Below are 19,411 nucleotides of genomic sequence, written 5' to 3'. Positions count from 1 at the left end.
TTGGTATATAGTCAGTACAGTGCTCTGCATTGATGCTGGATCCTGTGGTTACGAGACTGCTCTGTGGCAAGTTGTGGGGGAATCAATAAAAGGGAAACATATCATTGACCACATCGTCACCGATCTGCCTGCTGAAGATACACCACTCCATTTCATATATCGGTAAGAATGGTCACTGCACAGTCCTTATGGGGAGCAAGGGCTATCTCTTTACATTGTCCAGACTCCTCTCACCATGGTATGTAGACCCTTGGGCAGTGAATAGTACAGTCTTTAAACCGATTGAGAAACTAATGATGATGCATCCTTGAGGTGCAGTGGGCCATCGGCCGGAGCAGAATCATACTCTGTATAGCTCATACCGTCTGTAACCTCACACCCCGACATACCTCCCACTGTACAGTAACCACCACAGCCCGACATACCGCCCATTGTACAGTAACCATCACGGCCCGACATACCTCCCACTGTACAGTAACCATCACGGCCCGACATACCGCCCATTGTACAGTAACCATCACGGCCCGACATACCGCCCATTGTACAGTAACCATCACAGCCCGACATACCTCCCACTGTACAGTAACCGGCACGGCCTGACATACCCTCCACTGAACAGTAACCATCACACCCCGACATACCTCCCACTCTATGATAACCATCAAGAGCAGCACGGTGGTTCAATGGTTTGCTCTGCAACCTCACAACACCAAGGTCCTGGGGGAACTGTCTGTGTGAAGTTTTCACATTCCCCAGTGTCTGCGTGGGCTTCCTCCCACAGTCCAAAGATGTGCAGGTCAGGTGGATTGGCCATGCTAAATTGCCCATAGTGTTAGTTGATTTCGTCAGAAGGAAATGGGTGTGGGTGGGTCACTGTTCGGAGGGTTGGTGTGGACTGTTTGGGCCGAAGGGCCTGTTTCCACACTGTAGGGAATCTAATCTACTCTCCAAGGTTCAAGTCAGGAATATGATGGAATAATCACTTGTCTGAATGAGTGCAGCTCATCAGTATCTAATATTGACTTACTAGTGACAGGCAACACCGTTGTGTGGGGAAGATCCTGTCTCACAAACTTGATTGAATATTTTGAGAAAATGACAAAATTCGTTGATGAGGGCATGGGGCTGGATGTTGGCCGATTGGACCTTAGCAAGGCCTTTGATATGGTTCCTTATGACAGGCTCATACAGAAGGTGAAGTGAAATGGGATCAGCGGTCAGTTAGTAAGATGGATAGAGAACTGCTTGGTCATAGAAGACAGAGTAGTGATGGAACAGTGTTTTTGTGACTGGAGATCTATAAATAGATTGGCGGAGTTGCAGATTGTGAGGATAATTGCCAGAGAATACAGCAGGATACAGGTCCCCTGCAGACTTGGACAGAGAAAACACAGATGTAACTTTATCTGGACACCTGTGTCGTGATGCGTTTTAGAAGGTTGAATGCAGGAGAGAAGTATACAGTAGATGGAAAAAACTACTGGCCGCATCAACATCCGAAGGGATCTTGGTGTACAGGTCCACAGTCCCCTGAAAGTGGTAACACGGGTGGAGAGGGTGATCAAGAACACTGACGGCAAACTTGCACGCAGGCATCGGAGCATGCAGTATGAAAATTACCAGGTCACATTGCAGCTGTAGAGAAACTTAGTTCGGGCACATTTGTAATATTGTGTACAGTACTGGTTGCCACACCAGCAGAATGATGTGAAAGTGTTGGAGAGGGTATGGAAAGGTTTACCAGCATGTTGTCTGGTTTGGAGTGTATTAGCCTGAAGGATTAATTGAACAAACATGGTTTGTGTGCAGCTGGGCATCATTGGCTATGGGGCTCCCTGATAGATATTTGCAAAATTATCAGAGACACAGATAGCAGAACAGTTAGAGGCTTTTTCCCAGAGTAGGAATATCAATTACTCAGGACCGTAGGTTTTAGGTAAAAGGGAGAAAGTTCAGGAGATATGATCGGCAAGTTTCATTTTTGCTGTTCCAGACAGAATGTGAAAGTGCCTGGAATACACTGATGGAGGAGAAGGAGCTAATATAGCAAGGTTTAAGAGGGATCTTGGCACAGAGAAGAGACAGCAACAAATAGAATGACATAGAATGTGCAAAAGCAAAAACTTTCATTTCAACTTTCGAAGGGTTTCATGTGACAGCGTGGGCTTGCTGGGCTGAAGGGCCTGTTCCTGTGCTGGGCTGTTCTTTGCAACAAAATTCGAGTGCAGCAGTGGCGAGATGCTGACTGAATGATTACTGATGATCAACAGCCACATTATTGCTGATCTCTCCTCATCAACTTGCAGCTTCATACCCTCCCTCCCACTGCGGGGAAACTCAATATGGGGAATTGACACGAACGTTAGAACTGGTAACTGGTGAAGCCATCTCGCCCCTCGCTCCTACGGCCTTCAATCTTGGCCACCAACGTCTCGGGGACACTGCACTGATAGAAACTGCATGTATTCCACATCCGCCAATGCTGGCATCTGTCACATACTAGCCTCACCATGCCATCCCAGCATGTGCTGCCCTCCCAATATCCCCATCCTCCACTCCTGAACCTTCTCTCTCAGCATCCCCCTTTCCTACCTCAGCACCGGCCCGCCAAACATCCCCCTGCCGGCCCAAGCACCTTCCTTCTCAATCTCCCCCTCCCCCACCCGAGCACCTTCCCTCTCAACATCCCCCTACCCACTCCAGCACTTTCCCTCTCAACATTCCCCTCCCTCACCCCAGCATCTTCCCTCTCAACATCCCCTCCCCCACCACATCACATTCCCTCTCAGCTTCCCACTCCCCCACTGCAGCACCTTCCCTCTCAGAATCCCACTCCCTCACCCCAGCACCTTCTCTCTCAAAATCCCCCTCCCCATCCCAGCACCTTCCACCTCAACATCCCCCTCCACATCTCAATACCCCCTTCCCCACCCCAGCATCTTCCCTCTCAACATCCCCCACCCCCACCCCAGCACCTTCCCTCTCTACAAGCCCCTCCCCCACCCCAGCACCTGTCTCAGCATCCCCCTCCACACCCCAGCACCTTCCCTCTCAAAATCCCCCTCCTCATCCTAGCACCTTCTCTCTCAACATCCCACTGACCCACCCCAGCAACTTCCCTCTCAACATCACTCTCCCCACCCCAGCACCCATTTTTTCCCAACATCCCCCTCCCCACCCCAGCACCTTCCATCTCATCATCCCCCTCTACCACCCCATCACCTTCCCTCTCAACCTCCCCCTCCCCACCACAGCACCTTCCTCTCAACATCCCCCTCTCCACCCCAGGACCTTGCCTCCCAACATCCCCCTCCCCACCCCAGCACAGGGACAGCACATCTCCAACCCACTACAATACACTTCTGTACTTCAATGCTGCAGCTCATGGTGCACTGACAACTCGCGTTGCAATGCTGCTGCAAGGACACTATGCTCAGCGACAAACACCCAGCTCATGGCCTGTCCCTCTGGGCTGCTCGCTCTGTGTTTGTACACACTTACTTTGAGCTGACTTGAATACTCACAGAATTATTGCCTTGCCTTACCCTACTCTCAGCAGTGTTACCTCTCAGCTAGAGCTACCAGGCTCACCTGCCTGCTATTGTCTTGGTGTTTAGCACAGACACAAACCCAGGAAGCTTGATATCATTGTCCACAGTCAGTCACGGTGCCCAGCACAGTGAGTCAGGGGGAGTCTCAGATCTCTGTCAGGGAGCTTGGACACGGTCTGTCAGACTCTCGTGGTTGTTAGGGTCAGGATCCTTCCCCTGTGAGGAGGTGAGGAGCTGAATGTTGGGGAATCTCTTCTGCCTCTTGGCATTTTCTCTCCTATTGTGGGATGGTTCCTTCTGGGATGTGAAAATTAGCAAGAGGGTTTAAGGGAGATGGAAAGGGTTGCTGCAGCTGTTAATGCTGGGACAGCTGAGGGAAAGTTAGCGATGTGTCCTGAGTGAGTAGGCAGCACAGACAGCAGGCAGAGTTAGGCAGAGGGGCAGAGATGAGGTTGGAGAGACTGAGAGAAGTGGAAGAACAGAAGCCTTGGTGGGAGGTGGGTGCAGTAACAGAGAGCCATTGAGGGTGAGGTCACAAAGTGCAGATGGTAGCACTTCCCTGGTGGAGTGCGAAGGTCACTGACCTCCTTCCTTGACAGCTGGGCATTCACCCAGAAGGCTGGCACCTCACTGACCCCAGGGGTCGCCCTCAGAACAAGCTGGCAGGGTCTGGTTTTGTAGCCTCCCCTGCCAGTCCTGGAAAAAGATAATGTCACTCTCCTGCACCATGCCATCCAACTGATCCTCGGGGTCTTGGCCATAACGTGCGATCCTAAATTTATCACCTTCCTCGAACCCTCATCCATACCCTCACCATGTCGAGAGCAGTATTGGAGTGACAATCCAAGAGTGCAATGACTTTTTTAAAATGGCATCTGTAACAGGGAATCTGGTGCATTCTGGGATATCCAGGCAGTGGGCAGTTTTAATGCCTATAACAAACAGCAAAATAATCATTGGGCTCGGATCAGATGAAATAAGGGACATCGAGGCAGGGAAGGTAATTAATGAGGCAGATTGAGGATGTTAGCATGAGAACATTCACTTAGTCTTGTGGAGACAAACCTTCCATGAAACTGACAGAACTGAGATTGGCCAAGTCAAAAGATTCAGGCCATTGTCTTGTGCAGATTTTGTAGTGCAAAATATTGTAAGTTTGTAAACTTAGAGAGGACCTATAAAGGAGAGTTACATCCTTGAGGGTAACAAACATACTGTCCCATACTATTCAAAGAAGCTGGGGAGAAAAACCACCAGCCATGTTTTCTCATTGTCCATCATTTTCGGTTCCTCACTCGGTAGACGCAAAGTGTGAGAGACCTGTTGTAATTGTAGCTTTGTTTAGTATGAAGCAAGGGGCTGACTGAATACTAACAGATCGGAATTCTGCGAGGCAGGAAGAATGGTCCCTTAGAAAATCCCAGGACTGTCTGCCTGAATTTCTGCAGGGAAGGCTGTGTGTAATTAATCTGGCTGTTTGGTTTTCATGCAGAGACACGTACAGTTGATGTGACTTATTTGGAATTGATGAGCGATCGCATAGCAGTCTGCTTAAAAATGGAAGCTATGAGGTACAGTTGAATGTAGTAAGCAACCTGGAGAAGTGCAAGTCAAGGTATTTAGGGACAGCAATCAATAGAAAGAACACACAATAAATGGCCATACTGTCACTGTGGACATATCCCTGAAGATGGCCGGACTCGTCAGTACTCTCGATAAGGCAGCAAATGGCACCAATTCCTCTCTCAGTTCACGTGCAGAATGTAAGAGCAGGAAACTTATACTAGAACTGTATAAATAACTAGTTCAGTCACAGCCTGTGTGTTGCACGTAATTCTGGTCACTATATCACATGGAAGGATGGAATTAGAATGGAGAGTGTACAGAAGAATGTGAGGATTGCAGATGCTGGAGAGTCAAAGAGTGTGATGTAGGAAAAGCACAGCAGGTCTGGTAGCATCAGAGTGATAGGAGAATTGACGTTTTGAGCATGTTTCACTCTTGGAGATGGTACAGAAGAGGTTTGTTATGGTGACGAAGTTAAAATGCAGTTAACAAAAGGTTGAAGTAGATGATGCTGACAGGAGATTTGATTAACCTGCACATGTTGTCAAGGGCCTGGATAGAGAGGGAAAGACTGTCCTTTTCTTATTGGAGAGTTCAGTTACCAGCAGCAAATATTTAATGTAATTGGATGAAATATTAGAGAAGTGGTGAGGAAAGTTGTTATTTCGCCCATAGTAAGGAAGCGATCTGGGAGTGATACATGGAAACGGAGTAGAAGCAGAAACTCTGGAAAATTTTAAAAATGTGCCTAGATCTGAACCTGAAGTCCTACAGTCTTTGTGGAATCATAACAATGATTTTTTTTGAAAGGATGAAACTGGCTGGCACCTTCTTTTTAGTAAGTGCAGACCATTTCGAGCGTAATCTCCTCTGTGTTGTAGAAATTTCTGATATTTAGACAATATCGAGAGAATCAATGTAAAGGGATCAGGGAGAGGACAGAGAGGAATAGTGTGTAAATTGATTAGCATCACAAAAGTACTGATCCTTGCCTTTATACACAATGCTACTTCACTGTGGTGGTCTTTTCCTCCTTCTTGAATAAATGCTGAAAGCCTTTGATTATTCGGTTCTCAATCTTGGTCGCACTGCAGTCATATCTGTATTTTTTCATTCTATTTTTTCTGCTGCTTCATTGGCCTTGTTGAATAAGCAGGAAAGAATTTGGGGATGACAGCAAGTGCCAGAAACCATGATGAATGTAAATTTGGGAAAAGTTTACAGCAATAGGAAGGCGTGCAAAGACAGAGGGATATTACAGAGATATGGGTTGTTCTAGGGACTGAAGGGCATTACAAGGACAATGATAGATTTAGGTTTTGTTTGAAGTGAAAAGTGAGCTGGATCAGCCAGATCAATTTTTTGTCGACTGCAAACTTGCAAAGAGAAACTCTCCACAAAACCTGATGAAAATGATACCTGCGTCTGTCTGTACCAGAAAAAGAAATCCAACGGATGTGGGAGATGGTGGGAGGGCTGAATGGTGTTGTGAGAAGTGGTTAAGGCACACAAGGCCTACAGATAGAGCCCACACTGTGACAGGTGAACTGATCTGTCCTACTATAGAGATTCGGGTCAATGATGCAGATCAATTCACACCAGATGGAACAAGTTTTGTTCTCATAAAATACTTTTCAATTGTAACATTTCAGGAAGTGAGGACTTAATCTTATCTGATGCTCTGTTGAGTTGACCCTGGTCAAGTATTCCCACCTGGGAATTGCTGCCTTTCAGCAGTCACTTATGTTGTAACGACGTCAGTTCGGAATCACATGCAGATATGGATACAGAATAGGTAAGTACATTCAGAACTGAACAAGCCCAGCGCATTAGGTATTTATAGCTACTCACATCTATTCTGGAAATGAGTCCCACAATCAGGTCACGAAAATCCCACGCTTCCTGCCTTGCCTGTATATTGTCAGCTGCTCTTACCTATCCTGGAATTGATCTTGCAAATACGATTTGGAAGATTACAGACTCTGCCCAGCCTTTGTAGGGTCAGCTACTGGCACCTCTTCTAGTATGGAGTCTCACAGTTAGAACAGGCATATCCCAAACTCAATAATAGGCGCATACATTTGAAGTTCAATAGCATGTTTTTCTCTTCAAACTATAGCTAAACAGGCAAACCACAGATTATTTTCTCTGTGCCTACAAATATCAGTCTCTGCAACATCCCTCATGTTCTGTCACCCATCCTATCTCTGTAAATCCTCTACTTTCTACAAATAGTCATACATTTATGACGTCTTCCAAACACAAAATCTACCCCTACTCCCGAAAAGCCATTCCTCCTCCTGGAGAAGGTCACAGACATACAGGCCGATCAAGTTTGTGAATGAGATTAGAAATAATAAGGGCGTTATAGGTGAAGGGGTTTGAGATAGAGAGCTTGCAGAAGTCAAAACAAAACCTTGTATTGGCACTGCAGGAGATTAATAAAATGAGATTTTTCTGAAAGGAATGTGACTTTTCTTGGAAGATTTCATAGAGATTATTGCAGTAGCGGGAGGAATTTCAGAGACAGTGAGATTTGAAGGGGCTAATGAAGATTCAAGATACATAGAGGGTTCTTTTGATCTGGTGGCAATTACAGAAATAAGGAGAGCTGGAGGAGTTTCCACAGATAGGGTGGGATTTAGAATGTGGAGGCTGCAGAGATTGGGAGCTGTGTAGGGACAGAAGGTGGTTACAGAATCGGGAGTGCTGTAGGGACCAAAGGATTTTACATAGAAGATCACACATTGGTACACGGTAGACAACAAGGAAAATTGTAGGGACTTGAGGAAGTTTAAGAGATAGGCAGATTTGTAAGGGACGGAGAAAGGTTCACTGAATAATGAACAGTGCAATGGCTGGAGGAGGTTATGGAGATCATGAGATTTGTCAGGGCGGAGGGAGTTAGTGACATTGATAGACTGATGATTGCGTGAGCTGGAGGAGATTGTAAAGACTGGGAGCGTTCTATGTATCGGAGTAATTACAGACAAAGGGAAAGCTATCAGGCCTTGAGAATTATTACAGAGAGAGAGAATATTTGGAGGAGATTGCAGAGAAAGGAGGCTTATAAAATGGCCTGTATGAGTTACAGATTAAGGAGGGGTGTTTTAACTGATGGATGTTTCAGAGGTAAAAATGGATCGCACCGGATCAATGAAGTTATGGAGACAAAGTATTATTGGAGTTGGAGAACGCTTGAGACATCGCACCAAACCACATAAAAGTCGTAAGGCACAGAAGGGTATCATTTGACCTATGATGTTTGCACCAGCTCTACATCTGAGTTCGTTACAGAGTCGCGATCTCCTGCTTTCCTCCATACCGTTACACATTTCTTTTAGTCGCAATAATCATCCAATCCCCTCTTGAACATGTCCATTGAACATCCATTTACAACACATCCAAGTGTATCCTGACTACTCACCAGGTGAATAGGTTCTTACTTCTATCATATTTCTCCTGTTGTACATAACCTGAAATCTGTGCCCTCTCGTTTTTCCCTCCTTCTGGGAGTGGTACAGTTTTATCCAATCTAATCTATTCAGTTTGCCCATGAATTTGAAAAACTACATCCGATCTCCTCTTAGCCACCTTCACTTCAGTGAGAACAGTTGCAACATTATCAGTCTGACTTCATAACTGATCTTACTCATTCCTGGAAATACTTCATTCCTGGAAATACTCTTTTTGATCAGTTCTTCATCCTTTCCAATGTGTTCATATCAGTCTTATCGTGTGACACTCCAGTTGAGGTCGAATGTGTTTGGTGCAAATTCAACATCACCTCCTTACTCTTGCACTATCAATATTTATTCAGACAGGAACACTGTATGTTTTGCCTATGTTTAATGTCCTACAAACTTCATTGATTTTTGCACAGCCTCTGTTCCTATATTCCTGCCTATTTGATATTATCTATTAATGTTATTTTTGGAAATTTGCATTGTCTCATATTTCAATATGCCAAACTTCACCAATCACCTCTCTACTCTTTCTAAGAATTTGGCGATGTAAGTTTAGAGTTCTATAATGTTTTCCTCACAGGTTACAATTTCTTTAACTGCTGCGTCAACTTTAAACTTTGAATGGGTCTCTGCACACCAGATGTACATAGTTCATACACATCAAAATGAATAAGATCACCAAAACTGCAGAACTTCACTAAAAATCTTTCTCCAGCTTGAATTAAAAATCTAGTGACCATTCCTCTCGATTTCCTACCCATCAGTCAATTTTGTTTCGAAATTGATACAATTCCTTTTATTCAATGAATGAATGAATGAATGGGTGAATGAATGATTTAATATCACATATATCGAGGGAAAAAATACCGTGAAACACATTTGTTGCCTGTGCCACAAAGATATTCCTCACCAATTTTGAGCCTTCCTAGTGACAGTGTTTCCTCCTCTGTCACCATGGCCTGGGTGTGTTCAGCCACTTTGGTAAAGACAGAGATGAAGTATTCAACTCACACTCAGACATTCCCCTTCTTCTCAGTATAAATCCTCTTTTAAGTGTTCGATCAGCCTTACTCCACCTTTTCGCACGCTCCCTTACAGGTGTGACAACTTTATGTTGGCTCTCCGTTTCCTCATAAATTCCTCCACTCTATCATCTCTACCTTAAGCCTTCAGCATTTCTCTTGGTTCACAATTCTGTTCTCTATCTGGCACCTATTCAATTGTTCTTCTTCATCTTAACTTGCTGCTCCATTGTCATCGAGGGAGCTTTGGGTTTGTTTACCCTGCCTTTCCATGTGTGAGGAACCGGTCCTCGAGCTGACCTAAGCCATTGAATGGAGCCCATTGTTCATTTTGTTTTTCTGACCAATTTGGAATTCCGGCCATACATTCCTCGATTCATTCTTGCTCAGTGAAGGCAGCTCCCAGTCGATTGATTTTTTACTCAAACTCAGTCAATGCACAGCATTCTCTACCATCGTCCTGAGTGTTACAATAAAATGATCGTCCTGCCTGAAAATGTTCCTGCCTGATCCTGGATCCACTTTCACCACCTCTTTTCCAAGGTTCAACAGTACATGGTCTCTTGGGGTGGGCACATACTCCTGCAGTAAACTCTCCTCCAATCAGTCTGTCACTACCCAGACACGGTCAGTATCCCAGTCTGTATCTGGATAATGCAAGTTTCTCAACACTATCACGTTGCAATCTCTGTACCTTTTTCACTAGTTGGTGGCCTACAGACAGTCGCTCACCGCGTAACTTTATACTTTTTGTTCTATAACTTCAGCCAACTTCATTCTGAACTTGGAGGCATCCACTTTCTCTCAGATTCATTAACTAACACTATCCTGAGCCAATACTTCTACTCTTCATCCTTTGCTTTCCATTATATCATTTCTGAATACGTTATAGTTTGGGCTCCATACATCAGGAGGGATGCATTGGACCTGGCGCAGGTCCAGAGGAAGTTCACAAGAAAAATCCCAGGAATGAAAGGTGTAACAGATGAGGAATGTTTGAGGGCTCTGGGACTGTACATGATGGAGTTTAGAAGAACAAGGGGAGATCTGATTGAAACTTACAGCATACTCAATGGTTTGGACAGAGTGGATATTGGGAAGATGTTTCCATTGACAGGAGAAACGAGTAACCAAGGGCACAGCCTTCGAGAAAACCTTTTCGATGGGAGATAAGGGGAAACTTCTTCAGCCCGAGAGTGGGGAATCTGTGGAATTCGTTGCCACAGAAAGCTGTGGATGCCAAGTCATTGAGTAGATTTAAAACAAAGATAGAAAAGTTCTTGATTGCCCGGGGATCAAAGGGGGAAAGAAGGAAAACGGGCTTGAAAAAACGAACAATCAAAACTGAATGGTGGAGCAGACTCGATGGACACAGTGACATTCTTGACCCGACGACCCTGGAATTACATTGACAGTCACAGAAACACGGACACCTTCTTCAATTTCCTGACTCCCCTATGACTATTGCTCTTTCTTCCTTCTCCCTCCCATCCTGTATAGTCAGGTTGCTTGTGGTATCACCGACATAGCTCTGACTGCACTCCCCTCAGCAGCCTGTATCGTCATCAGCGTCCAAACTGGGAAACTGAATTTGGAGGGAGCCTCACCTCTCCCCACTCCCCCTCCCGCCCATAGTAATCCTGTATTCCCTGACCGTATCTCTTGATGGATCACCCATTCCCTGCCTTCTTACAGGCCGTAATGACAGCACTCTGATCCCCTCCCTGTATGTGCTATCCACCTAACTCTCAGCGTCATAGATGTCTCACAGAATCTCCAGTCATTAACTGAGCTGCAGGACCCAGTGTTCGTCTCGATCACCAGCAGGGGCTATGACTTCACAATGTAAGAGAAAATGTTTCCCACTGACCAACCGGCACGGCCACAACATAAGCTGAAACGTGTTTAGTCTTACTCAATGAAATACGTTGTATAAACTTAACATCAGAGGCATACATTTAACATGCATTCCCTTATCGGCCTGTAGCTGACTGAGATTCTTTATTATACTGATTCAGTCTTTCACTTATTACTGATATTTCAGCCTTCAGCCCTACTTCCAGGAAAGAATATGTCAATTTGCAACAAGTAACGGTTTTGATCAGCAAATGAACTTACATTTTCTTCTGCGAAGACACTTGTGTTTCTTTCAAAATCAATGCTGGGGATCACAGCAGCAGAAAGGTGTGTCTCTGTGACTCCCAGGTACGTGTAATCCCCCAGCTCCCACTCCACTCTGCTCCCTCACAGGGTCACCGTCTCTGTGACTCCCAGGGACATATAATCCCCCAGCTCCCAATCCACTCTACTCCCTCACAGGGTTACCCATCTGTGACTCCCAGGTACCGTATAATCCTCCAGCTCCCCCTCAAGTCTGCTCCCTCACAGGGTCACCGTCTCTGTGACTCCCAGGTTTGTGTAATCCTCCAGCTCTCACTCCACTCTGCTCCCTCACAGGGTCATTGTTTCTGTGACTCCCAGGGACGTGTAATCCTCCAGTTCCCACTCCACCCTGTTCCCTCACAGGGACACACATCTGTGACTGTTGTTTATTAGAGTTATATAGAGAGTTACAGAAGCTGAAGGGGTTACAAATTTAAAATGGGAGAGATTTTAGGTAATCAGAAATATAAACAAGAATAAAAGAAATTTTGGAGATCTCAGGCACAGATGGGAATGGAAGAGGTGAGATACTGTGAGGAACTATAAGAGTTATAAGTCGGGAAGGATGTCAGATATATAAGGGAGAGCTGCATTGTCTGTATGCAGTTACAGACATGAGGAGTGTTGTAGCGCCTGCTGGAGGCTACACAGATAACAACAGTTCCAACGGCTGGTGCAGTGGCTCAGGAAGGCAGCTCACCACCACCTTCTCAGGGACAACTCCAAATCAATAATAAATGCTGGCCCAGCCAACAAAGCTCATCTTCATGAATGAATGAAGGAATAAAAGATCTACAAGGATCACTGAGGTCACTCAGGCAGGTCCTTTCAGCTGCCCTTCCCAAACACAGCACCATTATACCCTGGAAGGACGGGACCTCCAGTTTCACAGGACCACCAGCATTTCCAACGTGCCCTCCAAGCCACACTCCATCCTCCCAGCACTGTGTCTGTCCCTACACCCAAAGGACTGCAGTGCGTCAGGAAGGCAGCTCCCCACCACCTTCTCCACGGAATTACAGATGGGAAGGTAATGGGGAAACTCTGCTGTTTACAGCCAGACAGAAAAATAAATCCAGCGGTGGGTGTGAAATGACATTTCCGTTTCAGAACAACATGCTGAACATGGATAGAGGATTTGTCTGATTGGCACAAGGCAGAGTGTGTGAAGAAAGCGGTCTTTTTCACGATGGGAACTGGTGATGGGGGGAGAACCGCAGCGGTCAGGGTTGGGACTACACTCTACACATTATTCATTCAGAATCTGAACAAAGGATGTGAAGGGGTACGAGAAATGGGTTTCCAAGAAAGATCTCAGGGATGGAATTCGTATCATATGAGGAGCAGGTGAAGTCTCTGGGTCTGCACTTGATGAAGTTTCAGAGGCTGCGGTGGCAGAATCTGATTCAAACTTACAAAATACTGAGGGGCCTGGATGGAGTGGACGTGGGGAGGATGTTTCCACTAGTAGGAGAGACCAGGGGCCAAGGGCACAGCTTCAGAGCTAAGAGATGACCCTTCAGAATGGAGAATTCGAGAAATTTATTCAGCCAGAAAGTGATGGATCTGTGGAACTCACTGCCTCATGGGGCTGTGGATGCTAAGTGATTCAGTGTATCTAACTCAGAGATAAGCAGGTTCTGGATGAATAAGGAGATCAAGGGTTACAGGGAGTGAGAGAATTGGGTTGAGAAACAATTCATCCATAATTGAATAGCGGAATAGACCGGTCGGACAGAATGGCCTAATTCTATTCCCTATACATGGTGGTCTTATGGACTGCACTTATTCCATAGGTTTCTCAGTGAGCAGTCAGCATTTCTGGTATATCGTTTACCATACATGCCAACACTTTCGTGATTATTGCTGTCACCTCTTGGTTTCAGATCAACTGCAGAAAGCTACATCACAGAGTAACATGGGAATCCTTGTATATAAATCTCAGAAATGTGGCATACAGGGTCAGCATGACATAGAGAAGGTAAATGGAATGCTGGCGTTGATTTCAAAGGGAATGGAGAATAAAAATAGGGAAGGCTTGTAATTAATATAGAGGACTCCTGTCAGCCCACACTGAGAATACTGGGAACAGGTTTGTACAATCTGTTAGAACTTACAGAGACAGGAACAGCAATAGATCCTGGAGACACAAACACAGATAGGGAGTATTGCAGGCACTGGAGGAGGTTTCTGCTTTAGGGATGGTTGTAGGGGAGTGTAACGTTTACACAGAGAGGGGTGTAAGAGCTGGGGAAGGTTATGGAGATGATTAGATTGGTGGGGAGACTGGAGGAGCTTACATTGACAGGGCGGGTGATAGCGACGGGAGGACGTTACATAGATAGTAAGTCTTGTAGAAACTGATCGGGAGAATCACAAGCATTGGAGCTGGCTCCACAGATTGGTGGTTTTACAGGGTCCTGAGAGGATTACCTAAATAGGGAGGTTTGTAGGATGTCCTCATTTTCAGAGTGTTTCAGGAATGGAAAAGGTTACCCAGTTAAGGAGGGATGTTGGAGCTGTGGGAGTTCACAGAGACTCGGAGGTTTAAAGGGGTTGGGGCTGATTATGGATAGATGGATATATTTAGGGGCAGTAATATGGAACGCAGAGGGAGAATTTAGATTAGATTCCCTACAGCATGAGAACAGGTACTTCAGCCCAACAAGTCCACACCAACTCTCCAAAGAGTAACCCACCCAGACCCACTTCTCTCCGACAATGCACCTCACACTTTGGGCAATTTAGCATGGCCGATTCACCTGAACTGCACATCTTTGGACGGTGGGAGGAAACTGGAGCACCCGGAGGAAACCCACGCAGACACAGGGAGAAGATGCAAACTCCACAAAGACAGACAGTCACCTAACGCTGGAATCGAACCTGGGTCCCTGGCACTGTGAGGCACCATCGCTCACCACTGAGCCACTGTGCTGCCCAAGTTGCAGAATTACACAAAGAGAATGTTTGTGGTGCTGGAAGGACTGTAGGGAGTGGACGAGCAAACAGAGATGTGGAGTGCTGCTGTGGCTTGAAAAGGGTCTGGAGGTGTTCATATCGGTAAGGAGGTGGGTAGGGTTGGGAGAAGGTTACTGTGCTCGTGTGGTGCTATAGGCCAGGAGGCAGGAGTGTGATCGGACCTGCAGAAGGTTACAGTGATATCATGTTTTCTTGGGGCTTGAGGAAGGTACACAGGTGGGTATTTTGCTCCAGGCTGGAGGATTGTACAGAGACGGCGTTACTGTAAGTATTGTGCAAAACTACAGAAATGGGAATTATTGCACTGAGCGCAGGATGAGATTATACAGATTGGGCATATTATTGACATTGGAGCAATTTACATACAGGGAGAGTAGTCAGCATCGGAGTAGGTTTCAAATATACAGCAGGAATTTGGGAGGGGTGGAGGTTACAGAAATAGGAAAATTTCTGGGAATTACACGCATTCAAGACATTGGCACAAACAAGTTAGACTGAAAGGCATGTTTCCTTGCTGTATAACTCTATCACATGACAAGAGAGAGCGTGAGGAGGGACTTTAGAACAGAAAGATCCCAGGTTTCAATACCATCTCCTTGGGGGAGGCCTGCTTTCCCCTCTGTTGTACTGATCCTCACTAAGACAGCACAGGCCTGACTTGATAACTGTCAACTTACTGTATTGACATAGGAAGGCTCAATACAGCAGAGATGAAAATTAACAAGAGGTGGGGTTTGAGCCTGGACCATCATGCTCTGTGTTTACCCTTCAATACTGTATCTGTGTCACGTCTTCTGGACCAAAGTTCGATCCCTTAAATACACTCTGCTCTGTTCACTGTGAGTGATCTTACCTCGCTGCAGGATTTACTGAAGGCTCCAGATCTCCCTCTCCATCTCTCTGGCTGACCAACTGTCTTCAGTGTGGTGATGGACGAGACAGGAATTGGGAATTCTGTTGAGTCAAGAGCATCCTGAACAGGAGATACAGAAACAGACAGAATGGGAAATTAGACTGATGCAGTGAGGGTTACAAATGGAGAATGGCACGGAGTCCCACAGAGATTTGGAAAATCCCAGTCTCCATCCCTGGTCTGAGTTGCCTCATCTCCCTGGAGTGGAGAATTCTGTTGGCTCAGGATCTGGAGTAGCTGCAAAAGGTGCAGTCACCGGCATCAATTAGACCCTCACAGTGACAGATACCATATGGAGAGAGACTGTGTGATATCACCAGAGTGCAGGGAGGGATCAGGATCAAACCACGGTCAGGAAGAAGGTGCACTGGGATCAGTACTCAGGGATGAGGGAGCTATCAGTGGACCAGGCAATGGCCTCGTGTTACTCTCACAAGACTGTTCATCTAGAATTTAATGCCAGAGTCAGGGATACACATCTAACTGCTTAATAATACGCTTTCAGTAAGCAAATCTGTTCTAGGCTGCCAGTCTGGCCTACATATCAATCCAGACCTAGGGCAATGGGATTGACGCTCAAATGCCCACTGTAATGATCTGGCAAGCCACTCAGCTCTAAGGCTGGTCAGGGTGGGCATGCGATGCTGGCCAGCCAGAGACAGCAACATCCCATGAGTGATTTAAAATCAACACTGCTGGGAGCAGTGTCCTGGCCAAACATGTCGGTAGGTTTATGGACAGGGCTTTAAACTGACAGAGAGGATGCAGGGACAGGGTTCAGGTGAAAGGAGCTTTCCAAATCCAAACAGAAAATGTGAAGCCTCGGAACAGCATGGGAATGTTGCTGAAGACAAGCAGAAAAGAACAGGAAGGGACAGAGTTTAACTAAAACTGTACATCAATGAATTGGTTTGTGAAAGGACATTGTGGGGAAGAGGAAATTATAATGTTGCTTTTTTAAAAATGATCAAAGTATCTACAATAAGGTAATAGACTTGGGACACAGAGATAAATGAGACTTAGTCACCAGGCAGACGTGATTACAGGGTGAACAAAAAGTGGAACATAAATTAGATTACTTACAGTGTGGAAACAGGCCCTTCGGCCCAACAAGTCCACACCGCCCCACCAAAGCGTAACCCACCCATACCCCTACATCTATATCTACCCCTTACCTAACACTACGGGCAATTTAGCATGGCCAATTCACCTGACCTGCACATCTTTGGAGTGTGGGAGGAAACCGGAGCACCCGGAGGAAACCCACGCAGACACGGGGAGAACGTGCAAACTCCACACAGTCAATCGCCTGAGGCGGGAATTGAACCCGGGTCTCTGGCGCTGTGAGGCAGCAGTATTCAACAGTAAACAACCTTACAGGATCTCAGGCAGAATGGAAAAGCAAGATGGGAACCCTGACACTAATGGATAACAAAGGCATGACAGAGAAAGCATTTGGCCTCAGATTATGCAGCTGAATCAGCCTGAATGCAAATTCTGGGTGCTATGTGTCAAAAACACAAGCAGGAGAACAGTTTTTATGCTGCCTTGCAGTATTTCATTGCTCATCCCTGCATTAAACAGAAATTCATTAGAAATTGTAGCAAAGGTGGTGTGATAATTTTTGGAGACTTCAATCTTTGTATAATCTGGGACAGACACATTGGCAAGAGTGATATTATCCGAGATCCTCCTTGAATGTTTTTGTCAGTGCTTCTTTGAATACCACATCGTGCAAATAGCTAGGTATGAAATTATCTCAGATCAACCGTTGGGTGATGAAGCTGAGTGAATGAGTAATATCACACCGAGATCCTCCAAGAAATTATACCGGAATTCAAAGACATTATGACATTTTAAAGTGATCATAAATCACACCCGAGCATCACGAACAAAGCCCATGATATGATTTTGAGAGAGAACTGACCAAGGTTAACAGGGGAAACAGACTGAAATGTCAGGCTGTAAATGAACAATGGAAAATATTTAGAGCCAGAGACCTAGAGACGTACAGCACATAAACGGACCCTTCAGTCCAACTCGTCCACGCCGACCAGATATCCTTTCCTAATCTCGTCCCATCTGCCAGCACTTGGCCCATATCCCAATAAACCCTTTTTATTCATATACCAATCCAGATGCTTTTTGAATGCTGCAATTGTACCAGCCTCCACCACTTCCTCTGGCAGTACATTCCATACATAACCACAGTCTGCAAGAAAAGGTTTCCCCTTAGGTCCCTTTTAAATCTTTCATCTCTCACCTTAAACCTACGCCCTCCATTTCTGGTCTCCACTACCCCAGGGAAAAGTCCTTGTCTGTTTGTCCTATCCATACCCCTCATGATTTTATAAACCTCAGGAATGTCACCCCTTAGCCTCTGACGCTCCAGGGAAAACAGTCTCAGTCGTTTCAGCCTCTCCCAATAGCTCAAATCCACCAATCCTGGCAACATCCTTGTAAAACTTTTCTGAACACTTTCAAGTTTCACAGCATCCTTCCAATAGGAAAAAGACCAGAACTGCATGCAATATCCTAAAAGTGCCCTCACCAGTGTGCTGTACAGCTGCAACATGACCTCCAACCTCCTATAATCAATGCTCTGACCAATAAAGGAAAGCATACCTTTTTCACTATCCGCTTACCTAGGTAACACTTACGGGGGCATGGGCACGGACATGGATTGGACGGTGGGTGTGGTGGGCGGGGGGGCGGTATTGAACGGGTTTGGGGACGGGCTGAGGGTGATGTCGGATGTGTCTGGGAGTTGGGGGCAGGCGGCGAGTGGAGGGTGGTGTCAGACGGTTTTGGGGGAAGGATTCGCTGTTGGGTCGGTTTGGGGGGCGACGTTGAGAGGCGGGTGGGGGCGGTATTGGATGGGTTTGGAGGCGAGCGGGATGTGTTTTTGGGGTCTGACAGGGTGTGGGGGCTCGCTCATGGCTTGCTGCTGCCCAGTCACCTGAACAGGGAGCAGACTGGACTGAAAACTCCGAGCCCCAGAGGAAAGGTATTGAATCGATAAACCAAAAAATCAATTATCCGAACGAAATAGTGCCCGTCCATCTCGTTCAGATAATCGAGGTTCCTCTGTAAACCATCTGGACTATACCCTAGTGTTGTGTGAGTTTTACCTTCACCCAATCAACCCCTGCTCGATCCTGCTGAATGGTCCCAATATTGGCCCAGTTCCAGTTTAAGACCTAAATCTGTCAACCTGCCTGATCTTTTTCCACAACTATGTTAAAACAAAGACAGTTGTGGTGACTGGACGCAATGTGCTCTCCAACTGATACTTCAGTCACTTGCCTGACCTGGTTTTCTCAGGAGAGGTCCAGTGTTGCACCCGCCTGAGTAGCATAGAGCCCTCTACGTTTTGATTGAGGAAACGTTCTTGGACACATTTTACAAATTCCATCCAGTACGGGTCTTTTACACTCTGGGTGATCCAGCTAATCCAGGGACAGTTAAAATCTCCATCCAATACTACTCTATTATTTGTATAGGTACCTGCAAACTCACTACACATTTGCTCCACTCGTACGCTGGCTATTTGAGGGTCGAGAACACGATCCCAGCAGACTGACCATCCCCTATTTGCTTCGTGCTTTTAAATTTATGGCCTCATTTGATGACTGCTTAACAGAATTGTCTCGATGCACAGGTTTTATGTCCTTCCTAATCAAAAGGGCAACTCCCCCTCCTCACTTACTTGTCCTTCTGTCACTCCTGTAGTTTATGTATCCTGGAACA

Source organism: Chiloscyllium punctatum, chromosome 29 (genome assembly GCF_047496795.1).
Source record: "Chiloscyllium punctatum isolate Juve2018m chromosome 29, sChiPun1.3, whole genome shotgun sequence".
Taxonomy (NCBI): domain Eukaryota; kingdom Metazoa; phylum Chordata; class Chondrichthyes; order Orectolobiformes; family Hemiscylliidae; genus Chiloscyllium; species Chiloscyllium punctatum.
This window is presented reverse-complemented; position numbering follows the sequence as displayed.